Source organism: Pleurodeles waltl, chromosome 10 (assembly GCF_031143425.1).
Source record: "Pleurodeles waltl isolate 20211129_DDA chromosome 10, aPleWal1.hap1.20221129, whole genome shotgun sequence".
NCBI classification, from domain to species: domain Eukaryota; kingdom Metazoa; phylum Chordata; class Amphibia; order Caudata; family Salamandridae; genus Pleurodeles; species Pleurodeles waltl.
Window position 1 is genome coordinate 1,003,410,088 of NC_090449.1, and position 12,581 is coordinate 1,003,422,668.

At 44.6% G+C, this 12,581-nt stretch overlaps 1 protein-coding gene across 2 annotated transcripts in view; it reads right to left on the minus strand.

Annotated features, from left to right (window-relative positions):
* The window catches only part of CRADD (CASP2 and RIPK1 domain containing adaptor with death domain), a 56,504-nt gene extending 51,665 nt beyond the window's left edge, over positions 1-4,839 (minus strand). Inside the window, exon 1 of one of the 2 annotated variants that reach the window (XM_069211855.1) lies at positions 4,773-4,839. The gene's annotated coding sequence lies outside the window, so the exon portion shown is untranslated. The remainder of the gene's footprint in view (positions 1-4,772) is intronic. The other variant, XM_069211856.1, reaches the window with a different exon arrangement.
* Positions 4,840-12,581: the final 7,742 nt, after the last annotated feature.

The window sequence follows — 12,581 nt, forward strand, 5'->3', positions numbered from 1 at the left end:
TGCTGCCCCATAATGCCAGCCTTCCCTGAACCCTTCAAACCTCTTAACGCTACTGTTCCTTGAACCTCAGACACCCTTTACGCTACTTATTACTGAACTCTAAAGACCTCTTAATGCAAACCCTTCCTTGAACCCTATCACTTAATGTTACTCTCCCCTGAGCCATAAAATCCTATAAATCCTTAACGCTACCCAACTCTGGACCCCAAAACAGCCTATTTTCCCATAATGCTACCCTTCTGTGAATCCAAAAAACCCTTACTACCGCTTAACACTTCCCATCTCAGAACCATAAGAAACCCTTACCACCCCTTCCTGCTACCCATTACTGAGCCCTTAAAATCAGTATTACCCCTTAAAGCTACTCTTTACTGAATCCTGAAATCATACTAATTCTACCCTCCTCTGAACCCTAAAGAATTCTTACTATCTCTTAGCGTGACATTTCCCTGAACCCTAAAAATTTCCTTACTACCCCTTAATGCTTCCCTTATCTGAACCCTAAAAAGCACTTACTACCCGTAATGCTACCCATCTATGAACCCTAAAGACCCTTCCTACCCCTTACCGCACTCATCCCTGAACCCTAAAAAAACCTTCCTACCCACTAACTTTATGCTTCTGTGAACCCTGAAAACCCTTTGCTACCCTTTAATGCTGCTTATCCCTAAACCCTATAAATCCCTTACTACCTCTTAATGCTACCCTTCCCTGCCCCTTAGGAAACTCTTACTACCATTTAATGCTAACTACCCTGATTCTTAAAAGCTCCTTACTACTAGCCCTTAAGGCTACCTTTCCATATAGCCTAAAAAACCCTTGCTGTCCCTTAATGCTGCCATTCCCCGAACTCTATAAACCTAGTAATTCTATCCTTTCCTGAACCCTAAAAATCGTTACTACCCCATAACGCTACTCTTCCCTCAACCCTAAAAACTACCACTTAATGCCTCCTATCCCTAAACCTTAAAAACTCTTACTACTCATTAATGCTACCCATTCCCGCATCCTAAAAAATCCTAATACTTCTTAATTCTACACTTTCCTGATCCCTAAAAGCTCCTTAGTACCCTTTAATTCTACTCTTCCCTGAATCAAAAAAACTATGTCCTATCCCTTACTGCTAACCATCCCTAAACCCTAAACATCCTTTCTACTCCTTAATGCTACACTTACCTTAACTGTAAAAGCCCCATAAAGCTATAATTTCCTAAACCATTAAAAAAACCACACTATTCTATAATGATGCTTTTCCTGAAATGGAAAAGGATAGTGCCCCTTAAAGCCACCGTCCCTCAATCCAAAAACCCTCCTACTACCCCTTAGGGCTACCAATCCAAAACTCTAAAAACCCTTAAGACCCTTTGATACCCTTCCCTGAACTCTAAATATCCTTACTAGCCCTTGACACTACTCTTCCTTGAACCCTAAAAACTCTTTACTACCCTATACAGCTACCCCATCCTAAACCATAAAAAACCTACACTAGCAATACCGATCTTTCCACATGAAAAACATACTACCCCTTATCGCTGCCATCCCCGAGTTGTAAAAACCTGTACTATTCCTAAAAGCTACCCATCCCCATAAAAAACTTATGACCAATTAATGCAACCCTTTCGTGAACCCTAAACTCCTTACTACCCATTAAAACTACTCTTACCTGTACCCTGAAAACCCCATGCTACCCTATTTCGCTACCCTTTCTACCACCTAACATTAAACTTCCCTGAATCCTATAAAGGCTTGTTAGCCCTTAACGTTACCCTTCCTTGAACCCTACAGCTCTTTAATGCAACCCTTCACTAATCTCAACAAATCCCTTACTATCCGTTAATGCTACCCCTCCCTGAACCCTAAAAGCCACTTACTCCCCCTTAATGCTACCGTTTCCTGAACCCTACAAACTGCGTACTAACCCTCAGTGCTCTCTCGTGGACTCTGCCTGCAGAAAACAAGGGGAGCCTAAGGTTGAAATACTGGGAAGAGTTGGAAATCAAATTACTGACTCCCTGATAATTCATTTCTAAGACAACCCTCAGAGTTACTCTTGTGATCCTTGTTATTTGTATCACCACCTCCTTCCACGCAGTTATCAATGCCCCTTGTACTGGGAACTCTGGGAAGGAGTTATGGGGTGATATCAGTGACATCATTATAAGGCCCTTCATGGAAAAGCTTACCTCTTTAAAGACTTTTAGCAATTCTTTTCCACAAGCATATAGTGGGCTTTTGCTTGATTCTACTCAGAGGAGTGTTACTCTTTCACTTCATGCTATCAGCTTGGTGATGCATTATTCCGCAGTCCAGGAACTACTTCTATTAGAATGCACAATGGAATCTTCCAAATCTGAAAAATGAACTCAACTATGCTGTTTGTCACATTCCCTTCTATTTCTTCTATATGCTATATGCATTCTACACAGAAAGTAGTATTGTTGCTTCTTTTGCCCAGCATCTGCAAAGCTAGTACGCAAGGGTTTAATGTGATAAACATTACTCTTTGCCAATCCACTTTACTGTGATAAACATTTGTGCATACAATATTTAAAAACAGCATTTGTGAATGAATGCCTATGTTTAAGTCTGTTGGTACATTAAAATCATCCCTAATGGCATTGTCAATGCTTGGTCTATTGCATTAAAAAATGAACAAGACTTCAGGGTCAGATTGGGATGCAAAATTGTCCCGGGCACCCAAAAAAAGTGACACACATTTGTGGATCACAACCTTTCATGAATCATTATGTGGTTAGCATTAGAGGCTTATTTTGGGGAGATACTAGTTGAAATTATGATTTTTAAAGTTTCAAAGGCCAGTAGCTCCATCCAAGACTGGAGACACCATTATTCCATTACAGATTGCCCACTTGTGTTCTGACACTTACCTTCAGGTCAATAAACCTCTCACCCTCAGGTCCCTGAACACATTGCTGTCTCTTAGATCCCTGTGCCCTTACTCACCCTTGGATCTCTGCACACCCTACCAGGACATAAAAATCCTGGTAATCCTAAGAGATTCTCAGTCATTTAGGTCCCTGAGCCTGCGGCTCACCCTCAGCTTCCTGGGGTTCGTGCCCACTCTCAGTTACCCAAAGCCTTGCTCACTCTCTGCTCTTAAGGGCTCCTGGTCTTAAAGGCTACCTGATTTAGAAAACCTTAACATTTTCTGAAGAAAAAAAATATGGATTTCTGTGTTTGTGAGAACTTTGATTTTTGTAGTCTCCAAAGGTGACTCAGGGAAGTGGGGGAGCTTGTGCTGACTCTGGTAGTGAACAGACCAAGAGCCTGATTTCGAGTTGGGTGGAAATTAAAGAAAAACTCCTATTTTTGGAGGACGTGCTAAAACCAGAGGAGAATTGACTGGTGGAGTTTTCTTTACCATACTATCTGTGTTTTTAAGGAAATTCCATTGGTGGGTCCTGCTGTGAATTCAACACTTCCATTAGGTGTCCGTCTACTTCTAAATAAAGCCACAGACTACTGGACTGTCAGAGAACTAAGGAGTGTGTATTTAGTGCCCATATGGGGTGCACCACATGATGTACATGCTACAGCTGCTCAGACTGCCTCTCACCTAAAGCTGCAGCTTATGAAAATCTGCCCAGTTATGTGGAGCTGCTCTATTCACAGATGAAAAAAGTGGCCCACTAGCTCTCCTCTGTCACAGGCCCCTCAGGCACCAGCCGAATGCCCGCCTTGCCAATCCAACCCTGATTCTGAATAGCCAAAAATGGCTAAAGCCTAAGGGCATACATACATGCCCCTAGCGCCACCAGAGCGTCAATTTTTGTTATGCTCCGGTGGCGCTGTGCACTGCCCATATTTACAAGGCAGCGCTAAGCCACTTTTTGTGTTTTAATGCCGCCTTGTAAATATGGGCCCCTCAGATGCAGTTTCCTGTGGCAGAGGGGCGTGCAATGGGTGCTGCTATGGGAGTTCCACTGCAACACTCATTGCTTTTGACACTCAAAAATGAACGCCACCCCAGCTGTGGCGTTAGCATGGCGCAACGAGGAGAAATACTTATATTTCTCCTTGTTTTTGCTTTTTCTATGTGTGCTGCATTTGTAGAAAGAGCAAAACACCATGTGCAGGGAGGTGTTCCTTCCTACACATAAACAATCATTCAGTAATGACAATTTGCTACTTCTAGGTGTGCTGCATAATTGACATTGTAGATTATGTGCAGGAAGGGACACCTTCCTGCACATAAACAATAATTTCCTCCAACACTGACACCCTTGCACTATAGAGCAAGGATTAGCACCGGTGGGGTGAGGGGGGGGGGGGGGGTAAGTGTGTGAACACATGGGTGTGCCGGTGCATCCCTGTGCTACAGAAGTGACGCAGCGCTGCGCCATTTCTCTTCTGACTAAATATGCCCCTAAATTTGGAAGCATAAAAGTACTTTTCAATGGGTGCAAAATCTACATCCCCAGACGCACTGTGCACCTTGGCACAGATTGATTTACAAAAGAAACAAACTCTCAGTGTCTCCCAGTTCGCTGTTTGTTTGAAAACATAGAAGGAACGCGACACAAATGCACTCAAACGTACACTGAATAAAAAGACCGAGAGGACATCTGCAACTAGGTGAGTGCGGTGGTGTCATTTTTTTTTTTAAAAGACTGTAGAAGTTTCACACATCATTCTACATAATGAAAGTCTGGAGTTTTATTAACAAAAATAGAGGGGAACGTGAGCTGAAGTTACATTTTAACCAATACACGAAAGCCGATTCAACAAATAAAAAACAAAATAAAACCTACTTCGTCTAAAGACTGTGCAGTACAAAAGCGAAACCTCTCCTCCCGTCCCCGAGCTTCCTGTAACGTCAAATGTGATTGGCGGCTTGAGCTCAGTGTCGTGCACTTTCATTGGCTATGATGCGGAAACACTGTTGGCTTCTCCTTGGAACTGTGGTTCACGGAGCTTCTGCACAGAACTATTTTTTAAGGAAGCTCTTTTGACCTCAAACAGTGCTGGAAATGGATCAAGCATTGATAAAACCAATAGGTCTGGCGCTGGCTGCCAGTCGTTTGGGTTTGTTCATGCATTAATTTTATTTTGTTTTTATTTTTCTAAAACGTTCATGCTGGGGGAGATGCTCGGCCCTAGCAAATAAAAAAAGTCTTGGATACAAGCAAAAACATTTGTTTCGTCTCGGAAAGCACAGTTTGCCACAGCTGCCAAGTTTTCATATTGTTTATGTGTGACGTTTCCATGTTTTCAGCATGTTTATGTGTGACTAAATCAAAACCTATAGTCCTGTTTTATAACAGAATAAACAAGACTACACGTTCTAGAATTCAAAGAAATAAACCTTGACTTGAGCAGCACGTCATGCATGTACTTAAAAAACTTGGCAGGAGTAGCAGACATGTCCATGTAATGAGATAGATTTTACAAATTAACCTGCTTTATTCATGATAAGTAACCAGAGAGAGCCTTAAAACAGGCGCACTGACCCTGAAGCGTGTATGCAAGCTCAGCACACACATCAAGCAATTTAACCCAGAGCACTAAGCCCAGATTTACCTGACCGCACCTGCCCATCACTTCTACACCCACACAGCACACCAACCTCCGCTCTGCACTGACACTCAGCCACCCAGCACTATTTTATACACCATCTCAAAGTGTAACTCATCACAAAGGTTCACTTGCTGCCTGTCACAGTGCATGTTCAAACAATGATTTATATGCACCAGTGGGGCATCATTTAGCGTGTCAAGTGTTCTTTGGGTGCCATTTGAGCTACGAAAGGTATTACAGCCTCGGAAATAACAGCAGCTGAGCAGATCAATCACGCAGCAAGAAAGAGGCCAAGGGGCCAGGCTGCGATATGATGATACCCTGATCTCCGAGGCCTCCAGTTACCATGACACCCAACTCTCACCCATCCTGAAAGCAGAAAACACTAGCAGCAGCTAAATGCTGACTATTTGCTTCTGCTCGTTTCATCTAGCAATACTTTCCCGTATGCCGGTGTGCTGCCTCTTGACGTTCCCCCGTCCATATCTGTACTCCCTACGTCGGAGGGTGCTCTTTCAGTCAGCTCCCTTCTGTATGTGAGCCCAAGGACCACGAAATTCAGTGACAACCGGGTGTCAATGGGGTAATGCTGGGACAATAACTTATTTGTTTTAGTCTAACCCCTGTTGTGTGATGCTTGTCAGGGCTGCTTTCCCATAGCAGTCATTTTCATTGAAGTGACAACCTGTCTCAATGTGACAATGCATCTGTGGATGTGCTTATTGTGAAAAGCAGAATGCCACACATGCCAACAGGCTTGATTCAGGTAGGACACTCCAGATTTCTAGAGCCAACAAGCTCTGGCAAAGCTAATAGGTCTCTCCTATGCAAGAGCTATTGCCTTTGCCAATGTGTTTTAGCTATGTTGTAGACCAGCGTGGATGCTGTTCTGCATGGCTAAAATGTGTGGCATAAAGGAGAGTGGCGTGGAGTGAAGCAGAGTGGCGTAAACTAGAGTGGTTTGTTGAGAGTGAAGTGGAGTGTCATGGAGTGGCACAGAGTGGGGTGGCATAGAGTGTTGTGGAGTGGCGTGGAGGGAGCAGAGTGTCATAGAGTGGAAGGGCATAGAGTGGAGTACAGTGTTGCAGAGTTGAGTGGAGTAGAGTTGAGTATTGGAGTGGCATAGAGCAGAGTGGAGTGGCATCAAGTGGAGTAAAGCAACGAGGTGTGGCATAGGGTGCATTGCATAGAGTGGAGTAGAGTGTCATTGCCATACAGTGGAGTGTCATAGAGTGGTGTAGTGTAGTGGAATTGCACAGAGTGGAGTAGAGTGTTGTGGAGTGTTATAGAGTAGAGTGGAGTGGAGTGGAGTGGCATAGAGTGGAGAGGCACAGAGTGGAATAGAGTGACATGGAGTGGCATAGAGGGAATTCCATAGAACATCGTAGAGTAGAATAGAGTGTCATAGAGTATCAAATAGTGGAGTTGGGTGTTGTAGAGTGGAGTGGCGTACAGTGGAGGGCCTAGAGTTGCATAAAGTATTGTAGAGTGGCATGGAGTGGAGTAAAGTGTAAGGGTGGAGTGGTATGGAATGGAGTAGAGTGGAATGGAGTGGCCTAGCATATAGTGGCCTAGGATAAAGTGTCATAGAGTGTAGTGGTGTAGAGTGGAGGGCATAGGGTGGAGGGGCATAGAGAGGAGAGACAGAGTGGGGTGGAGTAGAGTGTCATAGTGTTAATCAGAGTTTAATGGAGTATAGTGTCAGAGTGCAGTATTATGGAGTGGAGTGTAAGAGAGTGGAGTGGAGTAGAGTGGCCTAAAGTTAAGTGGTGTAGAGTGCTGAAGAGCAGAGTATAGTGGTGTAAAGTGCAGTGGTGCAGGGTAGACTGGCGCAGAGTGCAGTGGGGTAGAGTTTATTGTTTTTGAGTAACGTGGTGTAGAGTGCATTGGCATAGAGTGCAGTGACATAGAGTACAGTGACATAGAGTACAGTGATGTAGAGTAGAGTGGCATAGAGTGCAGTAGCATAGAGTAGAGTAGTTCAGGGTAGAGTAGAGTGGCATAGAGTGGATTGGCACAGCATAGATTGCAGTGGTATAGAGTGCAGTGGCATAAGTCGATTGTTTCAGGGTAGTGTGAAGAGGTGTGGAGTGGTGCAGGGTAGAGTGGAGTGGTGCAGTGGCGTAGAGTGCAGTGACATAGAGTACAGTGGTGCAGTGTGGATTAGAGTGGTGTAGAGAGGATTGGCATCTACTGCAGTGGTGTAGAGTTTCGTGGTGAGTGCGTTGGTGTATAGTGCCATAGAGTAGAGTGGTGCAGAGTAGAGTGGAGTGAAATAGAGTGCAGTGGTGCAGAATAGAGGGGTGTAGAGTTCAGGGATGTAGAGCAGAGTGGCAAACAGTGCATTAGCATAGAGTGCAGTGGCATAGATTGGCGTTTCATAAAGAGCAGTAGCGTAGAGCACAGTGGTGCAGAGTAGAATAGAGTAGCATAGAATGCAGTGACGTAGAGTGCAGTGGTCCGGAGTAGAGTACCTACAGTGCAGCGGCATAGAGTGCAGTGATGTAGAGTAGAGTATTGCAGAGTAGAGTATGATGGTGTAGAGTGCACTGGATCAGAGTATATTGGCATAGAGTGCAGTTATGGAGTGCATGGGTTTTGAGGGCAGTGGTGCAGATAGATTAAAGTAGTTTAGAGTGGATTAGCCCAAAGTGCAGTGGTGTAGAGTGGAGTGATGCAGAGTATAGTGGAGTAGAGTGTAGTGGCATACAGTGCAAAGGTGTAGATTGAGATTGCAGTTGAGTGGTGTAGAGTAGTGTGGTGCAGAGAAGAGTGCAGTGGCATAAGGTGCTGTGGTGAAGAGTAGAGTAGTGTAGTGTTCAGTGTGGAGAGTGCAGTGTTGCAGAGTAGAGTGTCATAGAGTGGAGTGGTGTAGAGTAGAGTGGCATAGATGGCATTGGCATAGAGTGCAATGGCACAGAGTACAGTGGTGCAGAGGAGAGTAGATTGCCTTAGAGAACAGTGGCGTAGAGAGCAGTGGTGTAGAGTACACTGGTGCAGAGTAGAATACAGGGGCATAGAATGCAATGGTGTAGAGTTGCACAGAGTGCAGTGGTGTAGATTAGAGTGTTGCAAAGTACAGTATAGTGGCATAGAGTGTAGGGGTTCAGAATAGATTGGAGTAGTGTGCAGTGTCGGAGAGTGCATTGATTTTGAGTAAAGAGGTGCAGAGTTCATTGGCATAGAGTGCAGTGGCATAGAGCACAGTGCTTAGAGTAGAGTGCAGTGGTGTATAGTGGTGCAGGGTAGATTAGAGTGGTGTATAGTGCTGTGGTTCACTTTAGGTTGTAGTGGCACAGAGTGCATTGGTGTAGATTAGAGTGACATACATTGGAGTGACGCAGAGTGGAGTAGAGTGCCATAGAGTGTGGTGGCATAGAGTGCAGTGGCATACATTAGGTTGTATCTCAGTAGAGTAAAGTAGCATAGAGTGGAGTGGGGCAGCATAGAGTGGAGTGGTGCAGAGTAGAGTGCAGTGGTACAGAGTTGCATATAGTGCAGTTGTGTAGAGCAGAATGTTGTAGAGTGCAGTGGCATACAGTGCAGTGGTGCAGAGTAGATAAGAGTGGTGTAGAGTGGATTGGCATAGAGTACATTGGCATAGAGTGGAGTGGTACAGAGTAGAGTGCATTGGAGCAGGGTGCAGTGGCATAGAGTTCAGAGTTGCAAAATAGAGTGGTGTGGAGTGGAGTGGTGCAAAGTAGGATGGAGTGGCTTAGAGTGCTGTAGATTGCAGTGGCAAAGAGAACAGTGGTGCAGAGTGGAATAGAATGTGGATTGCATTGACATAGAGTAGAGTGGTGTAGAGTAGAGGGGCGTGAAGTGCAGTGGGGTAGAGTGGAGTGGTCCAAAGTAGAGTCCATTGATGCAGAGTGGAATGGCATAGAGTGGGGTGGTACAGAGTAGAGTGCAATGGGGTGCAATGGCAGAGTAGAGTGAAGTGGTGCGACATGTAGTATGCAGTGTGTGGTAGCACATTGCCATTACAGATAAAACTTTTTCACATGAAATTACCATTACACGTGCACAGACATATCATTTTACTGATAACATTATACAGCCCACGAATGATAATGTGTGGAAATCTCATCACCTAGTGTATTCATTTGTTTTAATTATATTAAAATATTTTTTCTACCGCACTGCAAAACTACCAAAAATGTGCTTTATTTGTGCTTTCCTAATTCAGATATAGACTGAAAAATCTGCACAGTTCATTTACAGACATTGCACTTTTGATGTATGCTAGAAAAAAACATAATACGGTGCAGCCTCCTCTAGCACGCCCCTGGTACCCACTATGATTGTCACATAAATCCATTCACTTTGAAGTCAGAGAAAAAAGTAAACACCAAGCACCCTTATAAGAACAGAGTCTGACATTTCACCATGGTCTCTGAATGCACAGCAAATGACCAAGGTTTAAAGGCCTGCTTACAGAAAGGAGCACTGGTGGAACAATACAAGGAGAGGTAGTGTGAAAAAGCTTTGCTCCTTTGGAGCGACAAATTGAACCTGGACAGTCTGAAATAAATAAAGCGAGCAAATAGAAAGCCAGAAAATGTGAGTTTCAAACCACAAAGCCAATGGTAAGCAATGGACGGAATGCATTCTCAGGGAAGGTTTCTGAATGTCCTCAAGATGTCTTTAGCAAACCAGACAGCTGTACTGTTAGGATTTAACCTAAAAATAGCCTGTGTCTGAGGGGAGGAGGATACTTATGTACGCTATGCCACTGAACTCTGAAGCTCTCTATTCTACGTCACTGCACTCTATGCTATCCCACTCTACACCACAGCACCCCATGCAACTCTGCATCATTACATGCCACTGCACTCTGTGCTACTATATTTTGCAACACACTACGCCAATGTACTCTACACCGGTCCACTCTGCTCTATGCCACTCCATTCTACTCCACTGTGTGCCACTGCACTCTACTCTACTCTGCACCACTCTTCTCTACTCTACTACACTCTATGCCACTTTACTCTACGGCATTGCACTCTACTCTGCACCACTGTACTCAGTACCACTGCACTGTACACCACTCTACTCTACACAACTCTATGGCACTGCATTCTACGCCAACGCATTCTACACCACTGCTCTCTACAATACTCTACTCTTCAACAATGCACTCTAAGCCACTCAACTCTACCTCTCTACTCTGTACTACTGCATCCTATGCCAATGCACTTTATGCCACTCTATGCCACTGCACTATGCAGCACTCCACTTTGTGCTACGGCACTCTATGCCACTGTAGTCTACCCTACTCTACACAAGTCTATGCTGCACCACTCTATGCCACTGCACTCTATGCCTCTCTACCCTACTCTGCATCGCTCCATTCTATGCTACTGTACTCTATGCCGCTCCACTCTACTCTGCACCACTTTACTCTACGCCACTGCACTCCACTATGCAACTCTCCAATCAATGCCAGTGCATTCTATGATGCTGCATTGTATGCCACTGAATTCTATGCTGCTGATCACTACACCACTATCCTCTGCAACACTAGATGCTAATTCACTCTACACCAGTCAACTGTTCTCTATGGCACTCGACTGTACACAACTCTACGCAACTCCATTGTATGCCACTCCAATACACAACAGTCTGTGGCACTTTACTCTACTCTTCACCATTCCACTCTACGTCAGTCCATACAACTCTTCTCTATGCCATGAACTTTTAGGCATGCTGAACAGCAACCCTGCTGTTCTACAACATGGCTAAAACCAATTGGCAAAGCTAATGGCTTTTGCATAGGTGAGACCTAGTGGCATGGCCAATGCTTGTTTCTGTCTCCTGTCGCTTCGGTGCTGAAATCTATGCTATGAGGGCTAGTTGGGTGTAGGGTTGCTACCTCGTCACTCAGCTGTCACCCTGTCCTCGCTATGACATCATGGAATGTGGGTCTTTAGAAGGGTGGGTAGATTTGTCGGGGGTGACGATTGCATCTATGAACTGAAGAAGTGAAGACTGTTGCAGAGGGCTGAGGAAGAAAGGTTCCTATAATCACCCAAGAGTCTTCTCATCCTTAAAAGATGAATCTGCATTTGGCTATATGCATAGACTCTAAGACCCATATTTATACTTTTTTAGTGCTGCATTTGTGTCATTTTTTTACCCAAAAGCAGCACAAACTTGCTAAATACAATTGTATTTTGTAAGTTTGTGCCGTTTTGCGTCAAAATGTGGTGCCAAAAAAGTATAAATATGGGTGTAAGTGTGACGCCGGCACTCTGGCCACTGCACGTCACTATATCACAATGATATTGTGAGTGCCGCTCTCTTGCGTTTGGAGTCTTCAGCCCACCTGAGACTCACGCTCCTGAAACGAGCAGCGATAGAGGCAGCTCCCAGCAGGACTTCCAGAATGCACAGAATTTTATTGCACTCTTGGCATTGTGCAGAGAAACGTGGGATTCCGTGGAGGAGGTGGAGGAGTGGGCTGTAGTTAAAGGAAGGAAGGGAGATAAAGATGGAGAGGGGGTAGAAATGGGGGTCTGAGGGAAAAAAGAAATATGACCCCAAGAGAGGGGTTGACAGGAAGTAGATTTGGGATGAAGCCGAGAAGCAAGGTAAGGGATGCAGGAAAGAAATGGAGGCGAGAGAGGAAATTAAACTGAGTAAGAGGACAAAAGGGGCGAGAGAGGATCTGAAAGAAAAAGAAGTGAGGAGGAAATGAGAAGAAGGAGGAGAGAAGAGAAAGGAGATTCAAAGGAGGCTAAGAATAAGAGGAAGGTAATGGAATGATAAGTTCAGAAGAGAAGGAATGGAAAGGAGAGGCAAGAATGAAGTGAAGGAACAATGTGTAAGGAAGGGAAAGAGGTGGGAAAGGGAAAGGAGATGGAAGAAAACCACAGAAAAAGTAGGAGGAGAAATGAGATATAGCTAGTTGATGGAAAGGAAGCATTGTTTGGAGGAGGGGTGGAATTAAAGGGTGAGAGAAGCGAAGGGGACAAGAGAGTGTGAGAAAATAAGTGAAGATGGAATGAAAGTAACAGGGCAAGAGAAGAGAAGGTCACAGA